This window comes from Abramis brama (genome assembly GCF_963993115.1).
Source record: "Abramis brama genome assembly, chromosome: 6".
Classification (NCBI taxonomy): Eukaryota; Metazoa; Chordata; class Actinopteri; order Cypriniformes; family Leuciscidae; genus Abramis; species Abramis brama.
Genome location: NC_139968.1, coordinates 40,670,012 through 40,695,511, shown reverse-complemented (window position 1 = coordinate 40,695,511; position 25,500 = coordinate 40,670,012). Strand labels below are relative to the sequence as shown.

Here is a 25,500-nt window from a genome sequence, read left to right as displayed (position 1 = left end):
AATGTTTATATAGATAAAATTACAACTAATAAAATCTAACAAAAAGAAAGAGATAGTTGAATAATAAAACAAATTTTAAAAAAGTAACTGCAAAATAATGTTTTTCCCATCAGTCTGTTATAATTCATAAATCAAAAAGTAAAGAATGCAGTCAAATTTAAAAAATAAAATCATTTTTTGTCTTATTTTTAAGATGTCTTTATATGTCTTATATAAAGATAATATGGAACTGGTAATATTATTAAATAAATCTAATAAATGTATTCATCCAAGTGCAGTGTGTTGTATTCATGTTTTCTTGATGTAATAAATACTTCATCAGCCGGCAGGTCAGGTGCATAATGCAATGCGTCGTGACTCGTGTACATTTTTTAACTCTCATGTTAAAAAGAGAAATTTTGACCGCGTAATCATTCGACCCTTTGAAAAAGTGAATGTTTGAACTCTGGTGTATGCTAAATGAAAACAGGCGAACGGGTGTGTGAATGTGTCTACAGGTGTATCTAACCCTAACAACTAATGACCAACTTTTATTTTTGCTATTGTACATACATTTTATTCTTCTAACTGTTTGTCTTTGGTTAACACAGCAGGAGAAGAACAACAGGGAGGTTGGAAGACACAGTAGAGGAACTACAGAATAAATATGGAGAGAAAACAGCATTAAAAAGGATCAAGTCCATAGTGAAAAAAATCAGAAAAAAGAATATCAAACGTGGGAAAAGATGTATAATTTACTTTGTTAGTAGTCAATATGTTTCTCAATCTTCAATAAGCTTTACTATAATGTTTACATGGTTTTTGGTTGTGTATTTAATTGTTCATTTTTTAACAGATGGTGACGTTCAAACGCTGTGCGTTCAAACACATTCTGGAAACATGACAAATCAACAGCCTAACAACCTTCCACAACGACGACTGCATAATATTTCTACAACATTCGGACAGCCATTAATTCAGAACCCTAATCAGCTTAACTTAACAGTTGCCCAGAAGAATGGTGGTACAATAGTTACTACAATCATGGTAGAAAACACAATATATGGTGATGTTAACATCAGTGCGGTGAGTGTCTGATAATTTAAGAAACAGTTGCTTAGTTAAGAAATGTTTTGTGTATGTTATATATATTTATTTATGTGTTAGTCCATAGAGTGTAGAACTTTGCATCACTACGGTGTGACAAAATACACCCCAAAGATACTAAGTAGGAGAATATCTAACTGTAGATTGTGATCTGAGATCTCTTTAATTTTGTGTGTTAAAGTGTTAGTAGGTATTAGTTAATAACAAAAACTTTAAATTAACATAATATTAATAAAATATGGTTAAATTACATTTTGAAAATGTTTATTTACAACGTTGTGTGTCGTGATACCTCGCAATGTTAGAGAAATCTGGTTGCACTACGCCTAAAACTTAATCATCCACATCTAAACATTATCATGGTTTTGTTGTATTTTAAAACACTGTTTTTTCTGTTTTCCTGATTTTCATTTTTCAGGTCGATATTTGTAGAAATAAGCTAAATACATTTATAAAAACAAGTTAATGGCCTTGTGTCAGAACACAACAGGTCTTTTTATTGTAACTTTGAAAAGTGTCATACAGTATTTGATTTTTACAAATACCGAAACCAATGGGCCTAAGCCGTTGACCCCTGGAGTTATGACTTCTGAAGGCCTCTCATGTGTAGATTCGCTCGTTGAAAAAATTGTATTTTATTAGCTAAAATCATTGTCTGTATTCATAAAATATGTCCTCATGGGTGTAAAATGACCTCTGCCAATGATCTGACTTATCCTCGTAAGCGAAACATTTCTTATCTTTATTTACATGGGGCGGGTAAGTCCAAGGAGGCTTCCGTGTCGTTCCGCCATCTTGAAACACTATAATACCAGAGAGGGACAAAAAGCGCTAGCCTAACTCAACACGTTTCATCATCAACACTACTATAGTCAACAACCAAATTATGCCTTAAAAACGTTTTAAGTATTACATTAAAAAGGTGTAATTGACAAAAATTGTAATTCTGAATTAAGTAATAATTATAACAAAAAGTTGAAATTACAATTATGACTATGCGTCATAATTATGAGATGAAAAGTTTAAATGATGATGTACTAAATTGAAATTATGATAGATAAAGTAAATATTCCATAGTGAAATTTTCTGAATTCTATATAATTGTATTTGTGAAAATGATTCAGTACTGAAACAGCATTTATGAGTTTTTACATATCTTCTGCTTGTTTCTGCAGTTCGTGTAGGCCTCTAAGACTTGTAGGCCTCTAAGACTATGAATTACTAAAAATGATTATTGAATAACTTGAATTTTGTTGACAATGTAAAAAAAAAAATTGTCTTCCCATACCGGGAGTCGAACCCGGGCAGCCTGGATGAAAGCCAGGAATCCTAACCGCTAGACCATATGGGAGGCAATGATACTGCCCCGGCAAATTTGAAAGGCTGCACTGCACAGTACATTATAATGCAGGATCATACTTATGCCGAGCCACGGGAGAAGGAATCCTCATCGCCTAAAAGCTAACATTTAATTTATCGGTATGTAAATAAATATCAGGATAGCTTTTCCCCATGTGGAAAGATCTAATGAAGGAGAAAGACTTTGAAAGGGAAGTTGTCTGATTTCTTCTCGACAGGCAAGTCAAAGGTATGGTCTAAATTACAAGCTTTTTCATTGCTTGGTTGTGTAAATCATTATATAGCTGCCATAACAGTACAAAAACATGTATCGTTAAACTCAATGAAGCGCTATTGGAAGCCATGTTGTCATAGCTTCTTGACACATTACGGCTACCGCAGTTGCAACACGCATTTGAAAAAGCGAGTAGATGGGAGAACCACTAGATGGGAGAAATTCTTTTGGGAGAACTAACTTGTAGTTGGGTCTTTAACAAAAAAAAAACAACAAAAAAAACAACAAGCCTCCACAATCGAGGAGGTCAAAGGGCATGCTTCCTGCTATAGATAGTATCATCAGCTCTCCCCAAAGTCTATTCATGCGGCCAGCAGACAGATTTTAAACACCGATTTTACACTTCTACATATATTTTGAGTAGATAACCGATAGTATATTCTCAGTAAAGGGTTTCACCCTGTGTGATTCCATACTGATTAAGGATAGTTCGGGGAATACAAGTTAAAATGATCTTATACGATCGTATACTTATACTTTGAATTATGACTGATAAAATTAAATATTCGCTCAAGACCAACTTTACTTATGCCGCGTCAGTGATTTTGCAGATGATACAACTTAGTCTAAATAAGAGCAATGTGGAGTCCTCGGATTTCTTAAAAACAACACAACAACAAAACATTGTGACAAACTTTGACAACATGTTGTATGGACAAAAGATCTAAGATGCCCAAGCACAGTTTTTCAACAATCAACAACTAAACGCTGTTTAGTAAAAATTCTACTTTAGGTTACCGTTAAACAAAATCATTACAGTAATCTTCTAAGAAAATAAATAGAAGATATGATTTTAATAAAACTTTAAAGATTTCTTTTAATTTTAAAATACCTTATTTAAACTTGTATGATTATGCTTTTAAATGAATTTAGTATAAACTCTGGATGTACTCTGTAAAAGGCGTTAGCAGACTAGATTTACTGTGACATTGTCCCCCCGAGACTCATCTGGTCTGATACCCTGTTTCCTGAAGCTTCAGATCACACTGTGGTTTATCTCTGAAGGATCTGGGGCTGTAAGGTGTTTTTGTTTATATATTTATTTAGCTAAAACTTTGTTTACATTTTAGTAACATATGTTATTAATAATAATTTAATTTAAAATAGAGATTAGTTTATTTTTTAGAACCGTGTGTGTGCACAAAATGATATTAAATTATTTATTTATTTATTTATTTCATTTTGAAAATGTACAAATGTAGTTTTCTGTGTTTAGGTGTACGGTACAAAATTCATTATAGCTATGGAAAGCCCCCACTATAAAAATTGAAACCCCGCATGGACAAAAAAATGCTGATTGAATCTTTTCATATAAATGAGATTTAAAACGACTAAAAAGTACAGTTTTTCTACAATCTAAAGTTTTTGAACAGACAGACATTGTTTAATAACAATTATACTTTAGGTCACCATTAAACAAAATCATTACAGTAATCTTCTAAAAGATAAATAGAAGATATGAATGTATTCAAACTTTAAAGATTTTATTTAAACAGTCTTTTAATTTTAAAAGATCATATTTAAACTTTTACGATTATGTTTTGAAATAAATTCAGAAAGATGACGGCACGCTAATTTACCGGAACCTGTCACAGACACACGTATGCACACACACACGCACACACACACACACACACACACACACACACACACACACACACACAAACATACCATTTGTCTGGTGCTTCATGAAATCTTCAGTCAGCAGACTTAGATGAATTTTATTTTTATCTAAAACTGAAATTTCAGTAGATTTTTTTTTTTTTTTTTTTTTTTTTTATATATATACTTTTAAAGAACAGAATGTTTTTCAACTTTAGTTAAATTAGCAAGATAACCATTTTAATGTATACCCTTTTTTATGTAATATGATTTTTATTCTTTTGTTTATCAAAAACAATTGGATCAATAAGATATTTATTTTATAAGCGTTTAATTATATACTTTTATAAAGAATTGAATGGTTTTCAACTTTAGTTAAATTAGCAAGATAGCTATTTTATTTTATACACTTATAGGCCTAAAGAACGGAATGTTTATGTAATATGATTTTTTTATTCTTTTGTTTATCTAAAACTGAATTAAATGGTTTCAGTAGATTTTAGTAAGATATTATTGCATATTATTTGTGTGAAATATAAAACATGATTAGGGTAACTCTCTTTTTCTCACTTTCACTGTTACCTCAGGAATGTGGAGGGGGTCATGTCAGAGGACGCACACACACACACACACACACACACACACACACACACACAGACACACACACACACACACACAGACACACACAGGCACACTACTCTGGCTGGAGAGGCATTCAGAAAAAACAGTGTTTTTGTTTTACAACTTTTAATAATGTATTGAATTTAAAAACATTATTACGACTTTTAATAAATGTATTAAATTTAATTAAAAAAAATAAAATAAAAACAACATTTTATAAAGATATAATTTAAACTTTGAAATAAATTTAGCCCTATTGTCTCATTCTGATTGCTGAATAAACCTAGGAGGAGAGAGAGAGAAACACTGACATTTATGTTATATTATTTTATAATCTTTTCATTTATACTTTAAAAGAACGGTATGTTTTCAACCTTGGTTAAATTATTTTATAATCTTTTCATTTATACTTTTTAAAGAACAGTATGTTTTCAACTCTTTTCACTCTTTGCCCTACCTGTGCCCGTGCCTGAAGCTAATCATATGACTGTTAGTTCTTCTGTGTTAAGCACTTTTTTCTGAGCATCCTTAATCTGCATTTCTCTGTACATTTAATGTTGAAAATACCCATTACATTAAATATTTCTATCACAATCCTCAAAACTCATTTATAAATTTTCATTGATTATGTTTGTATCAAGTTTATTTTTCTCCTTTTGTGTTTGTGTTTGTGTTACAGGAATCTGAGATGACGGAGGTGATTTACACATATTTCACATTTTAATCAAAAATGATGATCTGATCACAACAACTGCATCTGTCTTATATCTGACATATAATCTGATTTGTTGTTTTGTCATTTATATTTCCTCTAAATGATCTTTGATGAGTTTATTGTGATCCTGGATGATAAATACTGTAGATTACCAAATACCATTTTAAATATTTAGTATAACATGCTTTATCCTCCATATGTGTCTGCTTGTGTTTATCAATAAAGTTTTCTCTCTCTGAGGTTCAAGAGTCTCTCCATTGCTGTGTTCGAAATCACCCCCTATACCCTCATTCACTGTTCCCTACATTACTCCACTAATAGACCACTTGAGGGAATGAATGAAAACGAGTGAGTGAATTCAGACACTGAGTTCACTGGAAGGGCTGAGCTTTTGCATAGTTTGTGCTTGCTGTTTAATAATTAACTCAAACGTAGCAAACTGGCAGCTCCAGTAGTAATGCAAAGATTTATCCTGAACTCTGCTATGGAAACTAGCATGTAAACTGTAATTAAACAATTGAATAATCAATTAAAAAAGAATTTATACCTGTATGATATTACACTGGACCAGCACGGGTTTGAAAACGAATGGATGGATTAATTCAGCTGCAGCACCATCTTCTCATTCAGCACGCGACTCTCACAGTGCATTATGGGTATTCTCTAGCCGTTGAGCGTCAGTTGTACACTGCGTTTAAAAACTTAAAGTCTCAATGAAGTGGCTTGGAATGCGCAGCTTTGTTTGATGCGTTGACGTAATTTCCACTGAAACAGGAGCTAAGGCGGGACATATTGAATGGCTCCTTCCCCCTTTTCAAATAGCCAATAGTGTTTAGTTTACCTCACAGACTGCAATTCGTACTTGACAGCACCATGAAAGCAGCGCTGATGAGATGCTGGATTAAATAGTAGAGGTGTGAATAAACTTTAGCCATTTAATTCTTAACCACTGTACAGTCGGAAAACGGAATAAAATATTATAAAAAATATTATTTATACATTTTGCTCCCTGACGGTCGCTTTGGCCATTGGTGTTTATAACATAGGGGGCGGAGCTTTAGATTCTAGAGAGCATTTGATTGGACAGAAGATGTGATGAGAAGCTGAAGTCTGCGGTGATGTCATACAAATGCGTCATCCGTTTTAGTGAGAGATTGTAAGTTTTGAATGCTTATATCTCCTAAATGCGAATTTTGTCATTGTTTTGGAGCACACCAGCTTATTCATAACCTTAAAGGAGCTGTATGTAAGAAATGTATTTCAATTAATCATAAAATGGCCCTGATATGTCACTAGACATTAAGAAATCAAGTTCATTTCAAATACTTATATCACTGACAACAGTAGTCCGGCCAGGATATTGTCATTTAAAAGTGATAGTTGCAGCCCTCAACTGATGTTGATGTTGTCATGTTGTGTTTTGGCCTGATGCCCCACCCTCCACCTATCTACCAATCACGAAGTCAGTTGTGTTTCAGCATCCGGGTTGCCAGCTCTGCTCTAGTTACCACAGCTGCAGCTACAAACGTGTCAGCCTACGTTCCTGCTGGATCCTGCAGCCTACCTGGCAACCTGAGTCAGGGGGGAGGGGGAGGGGATACACTGCTCTACAGTAATTTGAAAGTGATTGCAGTACCAGTTTTGGCCACAATCTTACATACAGTTCCTTTAAGGCTAACATATTCATACTGAAAGCTAAAAAACTTTCATTTTGATTTCAGGGGGCTGACTTGTTGCCTCGCTGCCCTGTCAGGCAATGACTCTGCATGCAGCGTTTGTGCACAAAGATACGTCTCAAAACTGATTTCAGACACTCTTCTGAGGCAGTGTACCAGTTTAATGATAACAGAGCGAGCTTTAGTGAAAACTAAGACAATATTTAATGACTGCAATAGTATTTCTCACTAGAAATGACATCATAAGTAGAAATTGTTGATCAAAAATGTACATTTACACACAACCTGACGAGCAGCCGCAACGTTCAGACGCCATCTTTATTTTTCTAGCTCAACTGTCACAGAATGGAAAGCACAGGATTGTGGGATATTAAAGTCAGAGAAGGATACATCTATGCTGCCTTCAAAAATCGATCAGATGAAGGTTTGTCAGGAGATGAGTGAGCTAACATTGCATTCGGACGTGCCTTGATGTCTTCCAACCTTGGAATGAGTCCGGCAGCATTTATCAGCTTTCGGACGCAGCCGTACACTCGTTATTGCGGTGCATTGTGGGATTGAATGAGTGCACTCAATAACGTCCACTATGGTGTCGGACACATGCAGCCCTTTCTCCCCTCACAGCATTGAAGTTCAGTCTCATCACTGTGTTTGTGTTGTCCTATGGGTCAAGAAGTGTCATTTGGTAGGGGATGATCTATTTCTAATCAAGCATACTGTCTGCGTTTCCACCGCGGTCTAAAGTACCGTGAAGATTAGGCAAATTATTCCGGTGACGTAGGACTGGACTGCATAATACTTTACAGTTCCCGCTGGATTTCATCCTCTAAATTTAAGCTTAATAAAGCCTGAACCTCGTAGTTGGTCCATCGGTTTAATTTTTTAAACTCTATTGTTGATTCGAATAGCGAACAACTGTTACTGCACGCACTGCAACAGATTTAAATAAATGGTGTTTGAAATAAAATGCTGCATGGATTCAACCAATCAAAATGTGGAATGAACTCAACCAATCAGCAAGTTCAGTGCCCAAGTCCCACCCCTGAAAGTTCCTGAACTTTGAAAAAGTACTTCCACGCAAGCAGGGATATCGGAGGGGGAAATATTTACCCGGAACTTCATTTAGACCCTGGTTCATGAGGTGGAAACACACCAAGTACCACCCCAAAGTCCCTAGTTCCCTGGGAAATTGTCTGTACTGTAAATTTAATCAGTATTTGTGTATTTATGACGGCATATTCATGCAAAATTTTAGTTTGACAGCATTACAAATAAATAAAATGTTTGATCAAGCCAATGTAAAAGAACTAGCGGCGATGAAAGATGACTGTGTCGTCGCTTCGCAACTCGTTCATTAAAACTGAACAGCCAATCAGACTGTTTTCTCACTGCATGAAAAGACTCAAATCCGGCAAAATACGGGCTTGGTAAACTCCTGTGTAATTTGATGTATGCCAGATGTATGTGGGAAAAGCTGATCAGAGTAACATGGGACAGTATATTTCCAGACAAACCCGGAAACCTCACATATCCGGTCATATACAGGAATCCGTGAAATTTCACGGACTTGAACTCTGCTGGGTGTGAGAGGACTGACGACTGTTAGGTGTGAAGACCTTTCATATGTTAATGACTGACACTTACACAGTGCTGGCTGTTCTCAGAGGGAGGACTTTAGGATTGAGAATTATCTCTGTATTACAATAGGCTACAGCAAACAAGCTTTTTGTACAGAAAAATAAATAAATTCTTAAGGCCCTGAAACACAAAACCGACGTCAAAGAACTAGCAACGATTAAAGCCGACTCTAGGGTTGGCTCACGTCGCCTGTGTCAGGGCCTTAAAACCACTGTATGAAAAAAAGTCTCTAAATCAAATATTTTTTAGAAAACCAGGACAAAATAAACACCCTGTCTGAACATATGTTCACAAAAACATCGGAATATTAAACAAGGAATTTAATGGAATAAATAAAGAAAAATGAACCAAACATTTCAGAATCTCAAATTTTATTGTGAAGTTTTACAAATTGCAGACAACAACATTTGTCACCTTTTTCGCCATTGGCTTTTTGCTTGCTTAGTTGGGGACATTTAATTTAATATTCAACAATATTATTGATCTGCCTGCGTTGACACTATTATATGAGATCTGAACTGAGCTGGACGATGACATCACGGTTTTCTCCAAAGTGGCTATATATATATATATATATATATATATACACACATTTAAATTGATTTATTTATACAACAAAAAGAATCACCACTGAACTGACTTAAGCTGTGAAGCTATTTTCTTCTGGAAACAAACTTTTTTGCATTATTTTCCTGTTATCTCTGTAAAGCTGCTTTGAAACAATCTGTATTGTAAAAAGCGCTGTATAAATAAAGGTGACTTGATATTTATTAAAAAGGAATTCAAATAAAAAGGAGTTAAATATTGAATATAAAAAAAGTCAGTTTAAAACACCCAAAAACGGATATGCTCAAAATAATATGTCCAGCTGCATCATATTTATTCACAAAATTAAATAGATACACTTGCAACGCATCATTGTTACGATGCAGAGCAGGAAGCAAGAAGCAGGATCCAAGTGCAGCAGTGTTTATTAAATAAACTAGAACTTTGACAGACTCAGATTTCGGAACAGAACAAAGAACATGCAACCTGCATTCTGGCTGAACCAGCATGACATGGAGAGCAGGCTCGGCAGGGCTGACGTGGAGCGCAGGCTCGGCAGGACTGGACGGGACCAGCGGCGAAGGCTCTGTGCTGGACGGACTCTGGAACAGGGACTGAGACCGGGACAGGCTGGGCAGGAGAGTCTTCTTGGCCACACGTGCTGACATCAGCGGGGAATCGGCCACGCTGGAAACCAGTCCCGGACGGCTATAGACCGATCTGGTGGCTGGCTTGATGATTGACGTGACGTGAAGAACAGGCTGAAGGGATACTGCGGGTTCACGGAGCTTGTCCTCCACGCCCACAGCAAACGACAAATCACTCAGGGAAAGGGCCAGGTCGATATACCTTTTTAGCGTCCAGCCGGTATAGACCTCTGGCATCATTTGGGCGATATCCTCGTCCAGATCGCTCCGGAACAGATCCATGAGCTGGACGTCATCTAGTGACGCTAAATGGCAGCAAGCCCAGAAGTCCTTCACATAACTTTCAATGGGCTGGCCATCTTGAAATAGAGCAGCAAGGAATCTCCTTAGGCCTGGTTGCTCACAACTGCTGGATCCATTTGTGGTGAGTTATTCTGTTACGATGCAGAGCAGGAAGCAAGAAGCAGGATCCAAGTGCAGCAGTGTTTTTATTAAATAAACTAGAACTTTGACATAGACTCAGATTTCGGAACAGAACAAAGAACATGCAACCTAACAACATCAATAACTCACAATGACTGAACTAAAACACAGGGCTTAAATACACAGACAACCAAGCTAAACAAGATAACAAGGAGGCGTGGTAAATAAGAAACACCTGGGAAGACTAATCAGCATAACAGGAGACAGCTAAACATGAAAAGACAGGGGAACACATGACAGACAAGAACAAAACACAAAACCCATACCGTGACAGTCATACCGAGGGCGTGGTGGTTTGAACACCGCTCTGAACATGGCGTTTTGAGGTTTGAAATCCACCACTCACAACAGAGGTGGTGACGTAATGGAAGTGCAACCAATAACGTTAGTGTATAGCTTCAAGCGCGTGAAAAATACTTTAAAATGCCAGCATTCTTACCGGAAGCAGTGCACAGAGAACGAATTTTATTTTTTGCGGTCGAGGTTTGGAAATATTTTTCTTCTATATACTTAATATGCCGTGTAGAAGGAACCTGAGCTTTTCTACTCCACTGAATAAAGGTGCGCATGCAGGCTCACTCGTCTCTCCAGCTTACTACTTTGATGGCTGCACAGGATGCACAGACTAATCTTCTCCGAGAGGCTCTCCAGCGTCTTGATGCTCTTGAGCTAAAGTATGAGCAGCACAGACTACATGAAGAACCTTACAACGCTTCGAAATGAATGAAAAGGGCACATAATGTGAGCATTGCGGTAAGTCCAGTTATTGTTATTGCTAACGTGGCTGTAAACCATAGTTCGATTAATTAGCCTGATATGTGTTTTGTCTCTTATGTTTACTGTGATGGCCAACTTATTCAAACTGAAAATTCAGTTTTGTGGTTCTTGCAGATTGTGAATCCACTTAAACGCATTTCAAACTTTACAGGAATCTGTAAGGTGCCTCCATAATTCAGAGAACAACCCACACAAATACGATCCACAAACCGGGTAAGACTGCGTATTGTATACTGTAAATATTAGTTTAATCTAACATTACTACTATATGGATTTGAAATACCAAAACTGAATTTCATTAATGATGCCTGCAACTTTTTCCCCCAGAATAAATTCATCACATAACCTGGCTGTGACCATCTCTTCGAAGAATTAAGGACAACTTTTACAGACTTTGATCCTGAATGTGTTAAAGGTAATCTTAAAGATGTTGTAATCATTTTAATGTCTTCTTGTTTTACTTAGTTTTATTAGTTTTATATGTATTTATGATTTATTTAGCAGGTTGCAAGACGCATTTTGAGACTTTGCGGAGGAAGTATTCTTTGGCTCAGCCTGAAAAGGCCCAGAAAAGAAACGCTATGAAGAACATTGCAAATAACCGTCAAAGAAAGAGACGTGTAAGTTAAGAAACTGGTTAAGCAGTTTTTTTTTCTCTCTTCAGAATGTAACTATCCTCCTCTCTGTGTTTTAGTGGTTAAATTACTGTCATGTTTTGCAGTTGCTGGAGACCAGGTCCAGGGTTGTACAAACCAACACAGAAAGGGAACTGTGGAAGACTGCAACAATAGAACTGATGTCTGATGAAGATGCTATTGTTGATGGAAGGCCAGTGTGGATGGTGAGGTCTCCACGAAACAGAACCACAGAGTTATCTGTTCTCTGCCAGGTACTACAAACCAGACTAGAGGCTGACCCACGCTACGTCACACCACCAGTGCATCATGGCAGATTGAAAAATGAAAAAAAAAAAAAAAAAAAAAAAAAAAAAAAAGAATATTTACATATATTTTATATACACTTTAATTTCTATATTTCATATTTATTGATCTCGTTTTATATTGTATACTTTGTATATTTGTTCCTTTTTTGATGTGCATGTTGCTTATCTCCACGTTTTGTATTTTATTCCTTTACACCTTTGTTCACATTTCTTTTTCCCCATTCATTTTAATGTATGTTTATAATGCTCTTTGGAATGTTCTTTTTTTATTTATTTATATTGTTTACTTGGAATATTTAAGCATATTTTATATACACTTTTTTTTTCTTCTATATTTCTTATACATTTATTGTTCTCATTTTATATTGTTTACTTTGTATATCCGTTTTTAGATGCTCTATAGTCTATTATATACACTGTGTACTTTATTCCTTTACATCTCCGTCCTTTGAATACATTTTGTTAACATTTATTTCATTTCTTTTTGCCCAATCATTTTAATGTATGTGTATAATGTTCTTTGGAATGTTCATGTTGTATTTGTTTTTGTTCCTTTACATTTTCATCCCTTCAAATATTTTGTTTTCTTGTTTTTGTTCCCCCATTCCTTTTTAATGCTTGTTTATAATCCTCTTTGGAATGTTTTATATACATTAATAAAAATGTCAGACTTTCTCATTGTTCTTTGTGTATCTTTTTTTTTTTTGTCTTTTTAAAAAAAAAAAAAAAAAATAAATAGCAAATTTATTTTAATGTATTAAAATTGGGGGAGGGGGGTTGGTGTATATATTTGAGCAATATCTGCATTAGGGTTGCGCGATATGCTCCATTTTCATATCGTCCTATCGTCAGCCTGTGAGATCGGCGATACACGATATTATCGTGAGGGGGGCGGGGCTTACTTATTTGATTATTAACTTGCTTATTTACTCATCAATTACTTCGTTTTAAATGAGAATCTTTTTCTATTTTGCTAGCAAAGGTGGAGTGTTTATTAATAGGCTAAATCAGGTTATTTCCTGGTATAGTGAGGTAAAAAAAAAAGATCCTAATCATTCTTGTATCTGACCATTCTTGTATATTTCAACATGTCAGCGGGAAATTTACGGACACACATTATCCTCTCATGCCGTTACAGATGCAGCATTTTGACTGTAGGCTGCTTCTGCACGAGATCATGAAAACACGTTTTAATTTATTGGGTCAAGAAAGAGTCGGAGTCTGCGATATGTCCTCCTCTGTCTGGATGCACTTCACTTATGCGCACCGCACTTCAATAAGCCCAAATAACGCGGGTTTTAAATGCCGGGAGAAATCAGAGGCAAACATCTAAAAGTCGATCGGTACTTACTTATGACTTGACTCTGATAAAGGAAAATGGGTTAATCCGTTTACATGACCACATGCATTGTCAGTTTATTCAGCATAATCGAGTTAATAATGTGCATGTAAACGCGCTCATTCCCTGAAAGTGAAAGCAGAAACGGACTGCGCTTTCGCTGCATTAACGGCGCGTTCTCTCAGAGACGACGGTGGATATAACGGTAGGCTACAGCATCTTAATTTACTGGCTTAATATTTCTCTTGTGGACTTACATTATTGACAGTGAAAAAAATAGAAGAATATTTCTTGTTAAACAAGTTTGAAGTTGCTTGTGATTTTCACAGGCAGAGTTCCACAGATGCTTCGTGTAACCTACTAAAGACTGTATTAGGCCTAGGCGGCCTATATAATTTTATTGATATTATTATTATAATTAATATTTTGTAATTGTACTGTTTTTAGTGTTTTTACTGTCATTAAATATTTTGTTAATGTGCTATGGAAACAAAATAGCCTACTGACGAACAACGATGCCGCGTCTTCATCTTGGCTCTGTATAAGAATGATGCGTCTGTTAAAACAAGCACTCTTGGCAATTTGTGAATCTGGATCACCTTGCAATTAAATTTCGTTGTGGGATGTAGTTTTTTTTAGTCTGTTTTAAAAATATTTTCTTTGAGGAGTCCTCATACGCGCGCGTCGGTGACGTCGCATGTGTGGTTAGTGTGATGTCGCAAGTGTGGTTATGTGGTGAATGCGTTATGAATTTAGGCAAGGCAAATATAATTGTAACTATACTAGCTTCATAATAATAATAATGATTTAATACATTAATAGGAAAACGAGCCAATTATCGTATTGATATCGTCAAAGGCATCTGCCATCGGCGATATCTCTGTCTATCGTCGATACACGATACTATCGTCTATCGGCACAACCCTAATCTGCATAGCTGGCCTTTAACCAATCAAATCACTATGCTTTAAGGCCTAGGGTGGGCTAAGTTTTAAAAGTAACCAATAAAGTCACTTTAATGGGTTTTCAATGTGTCCTGTCCTCCAATAGTGGTCTGGGTTTTGGAAGTGGTTTTAAAAGAACAACCAATCCAGTTTGAGATGAAGGACCAATAGGGGATGGAAGGCAAAAAGGTGCACACAGGTGTGAAAATGTCTCCTGAAAAAAACTTTAATGGGATTACTTGCCATGGCAACAAATGGCTGTAGCACGGAAGTATACGTCCACAACATACATCTGATTTGGTATCATTTCGGATGTATACAGATATATACGGACCCATGGAATTTGACCTATCCGGCCAGTATACTCCTGGATTCTTCCGAATTTCAACAGTGTATACAGGAGTAAACTGGTCCGGATACACCTCTTTTCATGCAGTGTCTCTTTTTGATTTAACATGCTCAATCGCCCCCACCCAAAAAAGCCAACAATTAGCCGCTGTTGCAATTTAGTGATTTTGTCGCTAGATTTAATGACTTTTCCACCCCTTTAGTGACTAAATCTATAGCAACTTCTTGGACAAACCTTATCTAGTTCCCGAGTATGATGTCATCTAGCAACATTTAGTGAGCAGTTTAATCTACTTTTCATTGAAAGCAGTTAGCAACAGAGCAACGAGGTCCGACTGGTGCCGATGGTCACTGGTGCCGATGAACACACTGCAAAAACAGGCCGGACGACGCTCAACAACAGCCTGATGTTGGTCGCTGGCCAACTGATGGCTTGTATCGAGACCTTTTACAATTAAAGGATAGAAACTGTCCACCCTGTTACAATGCAATGTGTTTGATAACAGGGTGGATGTTCCAAAAAAAAAAAAACATTTCTAGTACACATGCCTAAGCAAGATATTGAGGCACACATGAATATCATCTGTCTGAAATTCAGAGCTATAGTCTAATTTCAACGACTCTCTAAAGTGAGAGGAGACCTGCTATATAAATACAAGGTGGCTATCAAAGTGACCCGACGAGGGTGTTTTGGTCACCGCTTGGTGTTTCTGTCTATCTGGAGCTTATACAGAGCGGTGGCCTCAGTAGAACAACCCCCGAATAGGAGGAAGCCATCTCACACTAAACAGAGTTTATCTATTTGAAGCTCAGGTGAACTTCAAACAGATGAACTTCAGACAGATGAAGCCAACCTGTACACTACTGGGTGACCACAGATTGGCACTACCTTCTACATAAACCTGATGACTCTAAAACAAGAGGAAAGGGTATGGAAAAGGTATGCACAGCCTACCTATAAAGGAGAACTAATAAAGCAATCCTATAAATAACTTCCTATACAAACACACCCCTTAATACTTTCTAAACAGGGAACCGAGGTCTACTGTTTTAACAACCTTATTAATTAGACCTACAAAGCTCATCCAGCTGCTTGTAGAGCGGCAGTCTATACATTATTCTCAGAACGAAGGCCTACCACCTCAAAGCTCGAAAGGGCGCACTCACTACCAAGCCCGAAGCCAGACCTTTAGAAGTGTTCCATATTGAAGAAATAAATTATCATAGTTTAGAGTTTTATAGTTTTATCATAGTTTATCATAGTTTTTTACATCAGGCCTCAGGCCTGATGTAAAAAACACCTGGGGTGAAGAAGTGGGGGAAAGGAGAGGAGCGAGGAGCGAGGAGAGAGAGTGGTTGTTATTCACCCTCAGAGGAAGGGGATCCTTCACTGATGCTGGATCACCTCCCTCAAATCCTTCTTCTTCCTTGAGTCGCGCCTCCTCTGTGACCTACTCCTCGGGGAAGGAGGGACGGAAAATGCGACGCTGAACCTCTGGCCGGTCTCTGATCCCCTGGCTGTCTAGGCGTGGATTCGGACCGCAGTGGAATGCATGATTTAATTGCATGAGTGCACCTTCATCTCTCTCAACTTTTCCAACAACATCTCAATGGAGGTGCCGAAAATTTCAGATGGCGAAACCGGTGCATCGAGGAGAAAACCCTTTTCTTTCTCGCCAATGTCAGCCAGTTTCAACCACATATGTCTCTCTGTGACCTTCCGATCGCGGCAGCGGTTTGTTTGATGGCAGAAGAGCCAGATCTGTGGTGCGGCGCAGCTTGTCTACTGCGTCAGGGGAGAGACCCTGATCCAAATCCTTCAGCAGGCCGACCTGGTTTGCTTGTAACACAGACATCATGTGTAAAGCAGCCAAAGCCTGACACCACCGCCGCGTATTCCCTGCCATTCAAGAGAGATGTCATTTTGAGCGGCTTGGAAGGCAGCGCCGGAGCTTTCAGTGCCGAGATAGTTCGCGAATGTCCCGTCGATTGGTGGCATTGACACATACAAACATCAGCATAATTTGCTCACTGTTAGCGATGGATGCGTGCTGAATACGGGTTCTTCCATGCCTTCTTGATCTCAGTGTGTAGATCAGGAAGGAATGGAAGGCTCACGGGAGCTGGGGAATTATGGTCAGAAAGAAACCGTTCGTCAAGCCTGACACTAGCGGTTTCTTCCCTCACGCGCTCTCACGGCATCTGAAGCATCTGAAGCCTCGCTCCATAACACCCATCAGCTCTGCATACGCAGACGCAGGGTTCAGCACGAGCGGGACCTGAACCACTGGGTCATGGTCCAGATGCCTGTTCCTCTTCCCTCGCCAGACGAGAGTGAAACGTTGCCATCACGTTGCCATCATGTGGTGTATGCGCCGATCGCCAAGAGAAAATGATTAAACTTCAAGAACCAGACCAGCAGTGTGATCGCTTTCACAGGAACTGCTGTAGTTTCTCTCAGCTCTTTAGTTTTGTATTTAATATTCAATACTTTATCGTTGAAGAGTGATATTCAGTGATGGACTAATGAAACTAATCAGGCTCACTGAGGTGTTATTATTGTGTGTTTAAAGGGCTTTCTTTCCATTCCTGCTCATATGAAGACTCAGACTAGTTTTAACAAAACAGAATTTACTGTGAAATACTGAATCTAACAGATAAACAACTCTCTCAGTGTTTATCGATTTTCACAATATACATTGTTTCAATGCAGAAAATCATGATGTTAATGTTTATAATATATCCATGCTTTAGTCATATCACATTAGAGCTGGGCGATAATATAGTTTACATTTTGTGACGATACAAGCATTCAAGCAGTTGAGATTTGCTATTTTTGCTCTTTGTGAGTATACTGCCGGGCTATTCAATTGGCGCCCCCCGGGCCGGGTCCGGTCCCTGAGGGATTTTGTACCAGCCCTTGGAGTGAAGTGTAGTCATAGGCGTGGTCGATATTGTCCCTACCACTTTTGAAACATCTCACCGCACGAATGTATCAATACAAATAAATAAAAAATCTCCAGTGAACTAGCAGAGCATTAATTTCGTTCGTTGTTAAATAAGAGACGATCTAGCGCTGAAATATGTTGTTTTTGAAATCAAGTGATCAAAGTGCTCGTTGCCGCTGCGATCAGTGGCGCGGATACTGTGTTCTCTTGTGGCTCGCGCACAGCTCACGCACAGTGACAGTCTTCACTCTTCACTCGGACGCGCGCTTCAATCCATTGTGGAGACTTTCTATTCGTTCTGGTGAAATTACAAAACAAAATGCACACAAACGTGTCCCTGCCTGATATTCAACCACATAGTCGGTTTTGATGAAAAAAAAAAACTATTCGAGTGCGGATTAGAACACAGATCCTCTGACACGCATGGCAAAAGTTCTGCCACTGGACCATTTAATTACACGCTTAACAGAGTCGGATCTATGTATTTATTCATGTGAAAATTCTCGCCACTAACAATATATATTAGACCTTATTAAACAACAAATTAAACCCAGTGTACTATTTAAATCGATTGCTGGACATCGTAATGTTATTGTACATACATCTGATTTATGATTTAGCATAATGTTAGCAATGTCCCACCCATTTTTTAAAACAAAGTTACGCTACTGAATGTAGTTATTACATATGGGAAGTCTCATACAGCACATGACTATGGTTAATTGTAAATTTTTTCGTGCAGTATGAGGCAGTATGCACCCCTTTAAGCCATGGTGGCAAAACAGGTAGTATATGTAACTTACATGACCAATCAAAATCGCCCATTTGCGACGCGCTGTAGTGCCGCGCTCTAAACGCTCTTATTTTCTTTCAAGCCAAGCACAAAGTTTGTCAAACAAAAAAAATGTCTCTCTCTACCTTAAAAAAAAGAAAAGTTGACTCAGAGAACAGGCAGTTCAACAATGAATGGACAGAGAAATACGTGTTTATTGCCGTTGATGCGAATCCTGTGTGCTTAATCTGCAACGAGTGCCTCGCCGTATGCAAGGAGTATAATTTGAGAAGGCATTTCAAGACAACGCATGCTAACTTTGATGCTACTTTCCCACCGGGTTCTGCTGCTCGGAGGCAAAAGTTAACAGGGCTTATATCTTGTTATGAGAAAAGACGTCGCATTTTGTTTCGGGCCTGTACTGATCAAGAGAGAGCAACTGCGGCATCGTTACGAGTGGCATGGATATTGGGCAAAAAGAAAAAGCCGTTTACAGACTCAGAGACAGTCAAGGAGTGTATGCTGGCATCCATTGAGGAGGTGGTAACAGATGAGAAAACCCAAAAAAACATTACTGATTCGATCAAGCAAATTCCAGTTTCTGACACGTCAAATATGAGGAGAGTTGAGTCCCTTGCATCGGACATTTTCGAGACGCTTTTGGACAAGCTGAGGAAGGCTGAGGTGATGTCTTTGCACAGCTGTGCCTCTATGTGCGATTTTTTGATGGGGAATGTTTTCGTGAGGATCTGCTTGGACTAATTCCCATGGAGGGGCACACTACCGGTGAGATTCTCTTCACCAAAATTGCTTCATTCTTTGAGGAGAACAACTTGGATTTGGCGCGCATCAACATGTTGGTGACGGATGGTGTGCCCTCGATGGCGGGCAGGGATCAGGGGCTCGCCGGGAGGATGGCAGCTGCAGCTCCGCAGGTGAGATCTCTGCATTGCCTCATCCACCAAAGCCTCCTGTGTGCCAAGCTCAGTGGTGAGTTAAAAGAGACCATGGACTCTGTCATGGCAATTATAAACTTCATCCGTTGTACCTCCAGTTTACAGCACCGCCTTTTCCGCAAGCTGTTGACTGACATGTCTGCTGAATATAAAGATTTGCTCATTCACAATGACATTAGATGGCTTAAACGTTTTTGTGAATTAAGAGGGGAGATTCTGGTGTTTCTCCGGTCTTCAAAATTGAAAAAAGCTGGCAAGTTTCTGTCTCTGATGGAAAATGATGAGTTTAATGCCGCTGTTTGCTTTTTGAGCGACGTTTGAGCAACTCAACATGGAGTTGCAGGGCAGAGATAAAACAGTCGCAGAACTTGTGGAGAAACTTCATGCTTTTCAAAGAAAGCTCTCACTCTTCTCTGCTGATCTTTGTCCTGGCAAGATGCTCCACTTCCCAACATTGAGGAAATCTGGCCTGACAATTACAGAGGTGCTGTCAGGGTTTATTGACTCATTGAAAAACAACTTTTCCACTAGGTTTGAGGATTTTAGCATCTCCAGTGAAGTGATGAGATTTGTGAAGGACCCGTTCTGTGTGAATGTTGAGGCAGACTTTGCATTGAAAGGGAAGGAGCTGGTATCGTCATTGGATGAGGGGTCTTTACAACTGGAACTCATTGACATTCAGTCGTCAGATGACTTGCGACAGTCATTGCTGCAGGCAGGTTTTGAGAAATTCTGGACCCATGAAGTCAGCCGAGAGAAATTTCCACATTCAAGGGATCTTGCACTTTTTCTTCTGACAATGTTTGGCTCAACATACACTTGTGAGACGTCATTCTCACACATGAATGCCATTAAAACTCACAATCGCATATCCCTCACTGACCAGCATCTGCAACACTGCTTGCGCATTGCCCTGACAACATATACACCTGACTTCACTGCTCTTGCCAAGTCAAAAAAATGCCATTTCTCTCATTAGATGGCAAATGTTGGCAAACTATTTTGAACAGTATGATTGCAATTAACATGTTATTCACACCATATTATGCACTTAATGTTTTTCTTGATGTGGTATTATTGTTGAATGCAGTTTTGTAACGACAAACTGATAGGAAACAAGTGCGAGTGCACAATATATTTATTGGGTAACAAATACTCAAGGTTTATGACAGACAATGTATTCTTCTTGAGGTGATCGCCAGGAACACAGCAAACAGGAGAGCGTGACACAGGGGCTAAGACAGGCGATCCACAGTGAGAGTGCAGGTGAAGAATCCGTGGTGAGATCGGCGGTGAATAATCCAGTCCAGTGCAGTGCAGGCAAAACAGGAGATCATCGCCTTTTCTTTTGATAACTTTTTTTTTTTTTTCGGTTAAAATCAAACTACAAACTATCGCCACTGCATCCTCTTCGTCCGCCATGATTGTTTACTCTGAAGTCACGTTTGATCTCGAGGGATTTTGCGAGATTTCCCGTCTGACCTGGGAATGCTCGGGAGTCAAAACGGTTCGTGTGTGATGTGTTGATTTTGCCGTGTGGCTGCGCACCACACACTGTACGACCAAAACTGTTAGACCCGTGATTTTTTATCCCTGTGTGTGGGGTCTCTCAGGTTTGGAAAATCGGCCGACAATTTTAAAATCGTCCCGTGTGAACCAGGCTTAAGTGAGCACTTCTCCTTTGCAGATAATCCATCCACCTCACAGGTGTGGCATATCAAGATGCTGATTAGATAGCATGAGTATTGCACAGGTGTGCCTTAGGCTGGCCACAATAAACGACCACTCTAAGTTCAGCTCATGAAGAATGGGGGCAAAAACAAAAGTGTTGTGCTTATAATTTTGTTCAGTGTATGATACAATATCATGTTCAGTCATCATGGTTCACAATTATAGATTGGCAAAAAATCCCAAAAAAATTAAACATAGATCACCTTAGGCAAGCAGGCTTTGGGAAAAACGCAGAATAAAATCAAGGATCAATATCGGCATGGTGTTTTTAGGATGGGGAGAGCTTCGCGACAAACTTGGACTTGATCTGTCCACGGAGACTCTGCTCTCGCATGTGTTTTAATAGACAGGTATGCAAATATATATTATTTATTGTACACTACAGTTATATTGCACTTTATTTGTACTTCAGTAACGCTTTTTATCAAGTCTGGTGACCAAGTCTATGGCAGTGAAATTAAGTATGTGTTGCACAAAAATATTTAGCCATTACTTGCAAATACTGTGGTTTGTTCAAATGTAGTTTTAGTACGATTGTTTTAAACGTGTCAAACTGCGCAGCATTAACCCACCAAATCATTTGACAAATAGTCACATATTAGTTTCAGGCTAATAATATAGCATTACATTTCACGTTCCTGGCAGCTAATTCATTACGATGACATAATATATATTGTGATCAAACGTACAGGTAATACAAAAACTAATTTATTAACTGATACACAATATGATTCGTGAATTCTATACATCTCTGGATGGTGAAAACGACATCTCCCATCGTTCCACTCTCTCTTTCATAGCGTCATCAAGCTTCGTCTTTGTTATTCAAGGCTCGAAATTGCAACCATTTTGGTCGCATATGCTCCTGAAATTTAATCTGTGTGACCTAAAAATATATTTGGGAGCGTTTGTGCGAGCGCAAATAATGGTTGTGGTGCGACCTGTTTTCATTTCTCAACAAAACGTTTGCAAATTACTGCACAGTTTGTACCTTATGTGCGCTGAATACGCGGTGGCCGGACCATCATTCTATCCAACGTTACATGACCAATCAAACGTCATCCTTACGTTCTGCAGAGCTGCCAACTCACACGCATTCACCGTGAGACTCACGCAATTGATACTTTTCACACGCTCTCACGCCACACATCCATTTCTCACGCACAGAAAAATCGCGAAACAAAGAAGACACGGAGACCGACAGACTAGACCAGTGTTTCTCAACCTCTCCTGCAGGGACCCCCTGACAGGCCATGTTTCTGTTTTAACCCTGAAATGGCACACCTGATTCAGTTAATTAAAAGCTTAATGAGTAGTTGACTAATTGATTAATTGACTAAGTCCTACTCTTCCTACTCTAATAACTACTCATTAATTGAATCAGGTGTGCCATTTCAGGGTTAAAACAGAAACATGGCCTGTCAGGGGGTCCCTGCAGGAGAGGTTGAGAAACACTGGACTAGACAGAGCAGGTTACTTATGATTTAAAAAAAAATCTCAGCTCACAGATTCTGTCAATTTTATTACAAATTCAAACAATAAATACCATTTTGGCGCTTGTAAATGTGACGTGACAGATCCCTAGCGGCACCTGAACCAATCATCTCTAATAGTAAATAAACGCGAATGAATGTTGAAAGAAACAGTATAACTTACCGAAATGTATACATAATATCGATCAATCAGTGTTTTCCAACCATGGAAAGGGTCAATAAAACAGCTGGAGAACAATTATGTCACAAAACATTTACCTCAGGAAAGCCATTTAATGACCATAATAAAAAAGAAAAGAAAAAATAGAGCTATAGAGAGTATTTTGCTAAATATGTGTACTATATTACATATTTATTATATTTTTACTTATATCATTAAATAAAGTTGTTATTATAATAAAAAAACGCATTATATTTAATTTGAGTTATTTTTAACCTTAAATAATACTACCAGCTGTTAGGGCTGTCTGTATGTTTACAGCATTAGGTGAGATTTTTTCACATGAGAAAAATTAACGCCTATCTTGTGTACCTAATATTTATCCAAATGAGTCAATATTAAATCAAATCACAAGAATTGAATTGAAATCGTGAAATTTGTGTCAAGCAATAATAAAAAAAAACATATAGCTTACCAGAAATTGTACCATATAAACATTGTAAACATTGTCACTAAACCTAATAAAATTCAGTTTAGTTACTAAAATGTTTTGACAATCACACTTATTGTGATGCAAGATTATTTTTTTTACCTTAAATTTCATCAAATAAAACATCCCACTATTAACCAGCGCCATCTAGTGTCCAAAATAGACTCTATACATTCACACTATGAATTCACTCACTGGACACTTTATTATGTAAACCTTGTTAGTAGCAGGTTTGACCCTCTTTTGCCTTCATAAATGCCTTAATTCTTCCTGGCACATCATACTGGGAAGTTATCTACAGGGCTCTCATGTTTTTAAGACAGGCAAGACGAGTGACATTTATTTTATCTGGGAAACATTCTCTAACAGCAGTCAAGTTGTCACTGTTTGTGTCAAACAAGTTGTTAATTTGTTGTAACATTAAAACAGAAGATCATGACTTACTCTGTGTTCAAAGTGATGCTCAGAGCTCAGAGTGGTTTCCAGTCTGTGGGTGCACGAAACTTTCGGAAGACGTTGTAGCAAAATCACGTGAGCAGTGCCAGGATATGCTTTTTTTTCATTTGTTGTTGCGTTAAATCTTACCAAGATACAATAGTGCCAATTTTGATTGGCTATTGTGTAGCCCCCTTCTTTTTTTGATTGGCTGATAAGTGGCAGGCTCGACAGGGAGACGCGCTTGATTCCTGCCGTTGCCATGGTGAGAGCGGCGCGGCCAGAGACATTTTGGGCGCTGCGGCTTATTAAATATATTATAAATAGTTTTTTTCCGCGTGAGAAATACAATGTGTGGCGGGAGTGCGTGACAAAAGACAGAAATGAGTGACACTTGAGAGCCCTGTATCTATAAGCTCCTGCTGTTGATGAGAGGGACCAGGGGCTTGTTATCCGTCACCAGCTTAAACTCATCCAAGACACAGTATTTTTCAGACTTCTCACATTTCCACAAGCTGGCCACACACTCCTCGATCTGCGCATATCGAGTTTCTGCATCAGTGAGCTGTATGCTATGGTGTGACTTTTAAAAAACATTAAAAAATATATAATTCTAATAATTGTTTTTATTTTTTTAGATCTAGAAAGTTTTGACAACTGTACAAAGTTTCATGCCATTTGGACAAATATAATTTTTTAGTTTTTAATTTTTAGCAAACGTCATTTGGGGTCACAAGACCCCGAACATTTAGTATTTTCACAGGGTCAGTTTTGAGTGTGACATGCTCACCAAATGCATCATAGCGTTCAGAAGCTACGTTCGCCTCCTCCACTCTCCTTACTAGGTTCATGTCAGCTGATAGAGACCGACTAAGACGGTTATACATGTTATATCCACGGGCCACATAGGCAGAGAATTGGCATTACTTTCCCCCAGGGCTATCCAATGTGACATTAGCTGTCTCTAGTGTCTTTACTGGGACCAGTGCGGTGAAAGTCTCTTCTGCCACGATGTTTACGTCAGTCCCAGTCTCTATTTTGAATCTTACAGGGGTCGCCCCAATCAGGAGCGGCACCATCCACTGCTCTTCTAGTTCAGTTACATTATAAACTGGGCCCAAAAAGTACGAAGGTTGGTCAAAACATTCTGTGACTTCTCTTACTGACCAGTTTTAGCGACATACTCTGGTCCAGTGTCCAGTTTTGTGGCATTTGTGACACCAATAAGGCATATTGTTAAAGCATTGCAATAATCTAGCCTTGAGGTCATGATTGCATGAGTTAACTTTTCTGCATTTGACAGTGATAGCATATGTTGTAATTGAGTATTTAAGATTTAAAAAAAAGATTTTAAAAAGCAGTTTTACAAATGCCAGAAATGTGGCTTTTTTGCTATCAGAGATCACTTCTACACTTTGGTAGAAAATCTACACATTTCAGTTTCTTCAGAAGAAAAGACCAAGAAAAACTGTATGTTTGCATTAATGTTCACTCATGAATTTTGTTGCAACACAGGC

The 25,500-nt window shown here is 38.3% G+C and overlaps 1 long non-coding RNA gene across 4 annotated transcripts in view; it reads right to left on the bottom strand.

Moving 5' to 3' along the window:
- LOC311084241 overlaps nt 1-25,500 on the bottom strand; it is a 529,672-nt gene that overhangs the window by 232,204 nt on the left and 271,968 nt on the right. The gene's annotated exons all lie outside the window — the stretch shown is intronic.